The sequence below is a fragment of the Carlito syrichta genome, unplaced genomic scaffold, assembly GCF_000164805.1.
Source record: "Carlito syrichta isolate Samal-C Ts95f unplaced genomic scaffold, Tarsius_syrichta-2.0.1 Scaffold311607, whole genome shotgun sequence".
Lineage (NCBI taxonomy): Eukaryota > Metazoa > Chordata > Mammalia > Primates > Tarsiidae > Carlito > Carlito syrichta.
In genome coordinates, this window is record NW_007255703.1 from 598,086 (window position 1) to 602,882 (window position 4,797).

Here is a 4,797-nt window from a genome sequence, read left to right on the forward strand (position 1 = left end):
TTTTTTTAATGTTTTTAGAGACAGGGTCTAGCTCTTTAACCTGGGCTGGAGTGCAGTGATGTGACCATAGCCTGATGCAACCTCAAACTCCTGAACTCCAGAGATCCTCTTGCCTTTCAAGTAGCTAGGAACACAGGCACATAACACTGGGTTTTTGGTTAATAATTTTACTTTTTGTAGAGTTGAGGTCTTGGTATGTCATCCAAGCTGGGATCCAGTTTCATTCTTTCTTCATGTGGTTGTCCAGTTTTCCCAGCACCATTTGCTAAATATTGTTTCCTTTCCCCAATGTTTGTTATTGATGACTTTGTCAAAGATGATTTGATTGAGGTAGTGTGTTTTTATTTCCAGATCTCTGTCCTGTTCCATTGGTCTCAGTGCCTATTCCTGTACCGATACCATACTGTCTTCCAATTCACAAAAATTGGGTGTCTTTTCATTTATTTGGATATTCTTTAATTTCTTTCAATAATGCTTTTTACTTTCCATTATATGTCTTACATTTCTTTTGTTAAATAGTATTATTTCCTTATTTTTATTTTCAGCTTAGTTTTTGCTAGCTTTAGAAATACAGTTGATTTTTGAATGTTGATCTTATATTCTACCAACTTGCAGCTTTTTAAAAAATCAGTTCTAATAGTTTTTTTTAGTGGACTCCTCTGGATGCTTGCATGTAAGATTGTATCATCAATAATATACATAGTTTGATTTACTTTTTCCTATTGTATGCCATTGTTTTATTTTTCTTGTTTTGTTGTCCTGGTTAGAACCTCCAGCAAAACATTGAATAGAAATGACAAAGATGGATATTTTTGTCTTATGAACTCAGGGAAAAAGACTGTGTCTCTTACTATTAAGCATAATATTAGCTGTTGACTTTTCATAGATACACTTGGTCAGATTAAGGATATTCCTTTCTACTCTTTTTTCTTAGTGTTTTTTATCCTGAAAGGATGTTGGATTTTTCTGCATATTTTGATGTTGTCATGTAGTTTTTCCCATTATTTTATTAATATAGTCCATTAAATAATGATTCATATTTGGAAATTAAACTCACCTCGCTTTGCTGGGATAAATGCTATTTGGTTAGGGTATATAATTATTTATATATCTTACTGAACTCAGTGTGTTAATGTTTGAGGCTTTTTGAAGAATTTTTGCATTTATATATATGAGGGACCTGGGTCTGTAGTTTTCTTGTAATGTCTCTGTCTAATTTTGTATTAGGCATTCAATTTTTAACATCGATTTAAACATGTTTTTCTAAGAATGACTATATGAATATTCATATCCTTTCTGCAAACAAAACACAAATATTAGTGTAATTTTATGTCCTGTTCTCCCTCTCAGTTCATATACAAATCTATAGCTTACATTAAATCAATCAATGCTTACTGTTAAACAATGAGATTTAACAGCAAGTTCTACTAATTTCTTATTTTTTGTTCTTGTTATTGCTTTCCACAACTTACTTCCTACCTCCTAAGTTACTTTCTCTCCTTCTTGTATGCTATTTTCTACTGTTTTCTGCTTTTTTTCCCCCAGAGAATGTGGGTTATTGGTTTTCTGAAGCCATGTGTCTCTGGAAATAACTTCTTTAAATCTTTATTTTCCAGTAAAATTTTGACTGATCATAGAACTCTTGGCTTGAAGTGCATTTCACCTAGAATTTCTTTTTATTTTTCATGTAGCTAAAGCAATGGCTGATGGTAATCTGACTCTTCTTCCTTTGTAGGTGAATTTGCTTTTCTTTTTCTGGGTGATTCTCTGATTTCCTTTCCCCATTTGGGTTCTAAAATTTCCATATGTGAAGTTGTTCTATTCTTGCTGAGCATCTTGTCTTTCTTTAGTTTGGGAACTTTTATTATTTCTTTAAAGATTCATTTCTTCTAGAACATCTATTAGATGGATTTTAAAAATCTGGAATCTGTTTTCCATGATCTTTAATCTTTCTTTAGCTATTCTAATCTTTTTATTCCTTTTTGCTGCTTTCTATGAGAATTCCTAAGCTCAGTTTTCCAGCCCACTAATTCTTTTTACAGTTGTGTGCATTCTACCACACAAGCAATATGTTGCCTTTTTTCCTTTACATTCATTGATTAATTTCTTTTTAATTTTCATGATCGCTAGTTGATATTTTACCATTATAAATCTTTTATCTCTGTGTCGATTTAATTTTTCTTTTTCCGAGTACAGAAGACTTTATCGATGGTACATGGCAAAGCAGGGCTCCCTAGGTCCCCCTGTTCTTCAGAGTGTCTGGCATGGACAATATGAGGGGGGAGGTTCTCAGTGTGGTCGGGGACTCCCCAGCAGCTGAGGGCTTCTCGCTTCCTCTCGTGATCTCGCTGGGGCTGGTGGTGCGGGGCTCTTACTCCTTGGAGGCCATGTCGGCCATGAGGTCGACCACCCTGTTGCTGTAGCCAAATTCATTGTCATACCAAGAGATGAGCTTGACAAAGTGGTCATTGAGGGCGATGCCAGCCCCAGTGTCAAAGGTGGAAGAGAGGGTGTCGCTGTGGCAGTCGGAGGACACAACCTCGTGCTTGGTGTAGCCCAGGATGCCCTTGAGGGGGCCCTCGGAGGCCAGCTTCACCACCTTCTTGATGTCGTCAAATTTGGCGGGCTTCTCCCGGCGGCCGGTCCACAACAGACACGTTGGTGGTGGGGACATGGAAGACCATGCCCGTGAGCTTCCTGTTCAGCTCAGGGATGACCCTGCCCACGGCCTTGGCAGCCCCGGTGGACGCAGGGATGATGTCCTGGAGGGCCCCGCAGCCCACGCCACAGCTTCCTGGAGGGGCCATCCACAGTCTTCTGGGTGGCAGTGATGGCGTGGACGGTGGTCTTGAGTCTCTCCACGACGCCGAAGTTGTCGTGGATGACCTTGGCCGGGGGAGCCAAGCCGTTGGTGGTGCAGGAGGTGTTGCTGACAATCGTGAGCTTGTTCTGGTACTTCTCGTGGTACACGCCCATCACAAACATGGGGGCGTCAGCGGAGGGGGCGGAGACGATGACCCTTTTGGCTCCCCCCTGCAAGTGGGCCCCAGCTTTCTCCAAGGTAGTGAAGACATGGTGGACTCCACCACGTAATCAGCGCCAGCGTCACCCCATTTGATTTTGCTGGGATCTCGCTCCTGGAAGACGGTGATGGGACTTCGTTGATGACGAGCTGCCAGTTCTCGTCCCTGATGGTGCCGTGGAACTTGCCGTGGGCGGAGTCGTACTGGAACACGTACACCCTGTAGTTGAGGTCAATGAAGGGGATGTTGATGGCAACGATACTCAGCTTGCCAGAGTCAAAAGCAGCCCTGGTGACCCGGCGCTCGATACGGCCAAAACCGTTCACTCCGACCTGCACCTTCGCCATGGTGTCTCGCCGACGGGAGGAGCAGAGCTAATTTTTCTTATTCAAGACTCATGTTCTGCTTGTTCTTACCCTTGTGATTCAGTGGTACAGGTTCTGAGTTGAAGTTTGCTGTTTCTTTTTCATAGTATTGACTTTCCTCCATTTATTTGGTGAGAGTGGGCTGTGCATCTGTCTTTGCAGCTGAGTGTCTGTTTGGCTGTGCTCTGTTTGTTCTTGCAGCATGTTTGAGAGGTGGAGGGGATGTGTTTCCTGGATTGTACTCTCCCTTTGCACTGATGTTTGGGAAATAGTGGCACCTGTGTCAGAATAGCTGTGTGTGGTGACTTGTGCTCTGGATGCTCTCCTTTCTCTTGGGCAGGGGTCCTCAAACTACGGCCCGCGGGCCACATGCGGCCCGCCGAGGACGTTTATGCGGCCCACCGGGTGTTGTTGCCGCCGCTGCCTGTCCTGCCTAGCAGCCGACTGGTCTGGCCCGCCGTGCGCATGTGTGGAATGTGCATCGCACTCTCCGACTCCCCTCCTTCTCTCTGTCTCTCGACTCCTCCTCTCAGTCTTGGGTGTGATCCGACGAGTCACGAGCTTGCCTGTGCAGAGCCTGCTGCTGCCTGAGGACCGAGGTAAGAACAAGTTAGGATTTATTTTTTTTGAAGTTAGGAGGTCTATTTTTTTTTTAATTTTGCAGTTAGTAGGGCCTTTTTTTTTTTTTGCGGTTAAGGGGAACCTTTTTTTTTCTGAAGTTAGGAGGTCTTTTTTTTTTTGCAGATAGGGGGCGCCTTTTTTTAAAAACTGTAGTCCGCCCCTCCAACGGTCTCAGGGACAGTGAGCTGGCCCCCTGTTTTAAAAGTTTGAGGACCCCTGCTCTTGGGTGTCACCAGTTACCTGTGGTCCTGCCTTATCTCCCTAATTCAAATGTTACAGCATCATTTTGCCAGAGGGCAAGACTCCTGCAGTAGCCAGCTGCCCTAGGAGTGGGAGTCAAATTGGTGCACTACCTTGCACCAGGTCAGTCACCCTGGGTCTCCTCCTCTTTCTTTGTTGTTTCTACTCTTTCTGGGCAAGTAGAATCTTTTTCAATAGAACCCCCTTGATGCCTTTTGAATTGTGGTTTCTCTTTTTCACACCAATCCCACTTGCTTTCTGCTTTTAAGGAATTCATGGCTTCTGAACCCACTGGAGATTCATTTCTTGGTTTGGAAACTCATTTTGGACTTATTTTTTCTTTTATATTTTATATTTTATATTTTACAACACTTAGACATTTAGTATGAGACAGGAGGCTATAGCAAACTTGATGTTATCATCTTGTAAGAAAAGTTAGTGGCTCTTTCTTGGAGCCCGAGTTCTGTGGCCACCATCCTCCTCCTTGTTCAGTTGAATCCTCTGATTGAGAGAAAAACACAGGACGAGACAAAGCGAGAAAGATGAAC

General features: G+C 43.0%; 1 pseudogene across 1 annotated transcript; it reads right to left on the reverse strand.

Annotated features, from left to right (window-relative positions):
• Window positions 1-2,283: 2,283 nt before the first annotated feature.
• On the reverse strand, window positions 2,284-3,370 carry LOC103271385 (annotated as a pseudogene). The gene has a single exon (XR_505046.1). The product of XR_505046.1 is annotated as a glyceraldehyde-3-phosphate dehydrogenase pseudogene (transcript).
• Window positions 3,371-4,797: the final 1,427 nt, after the last annotated feature.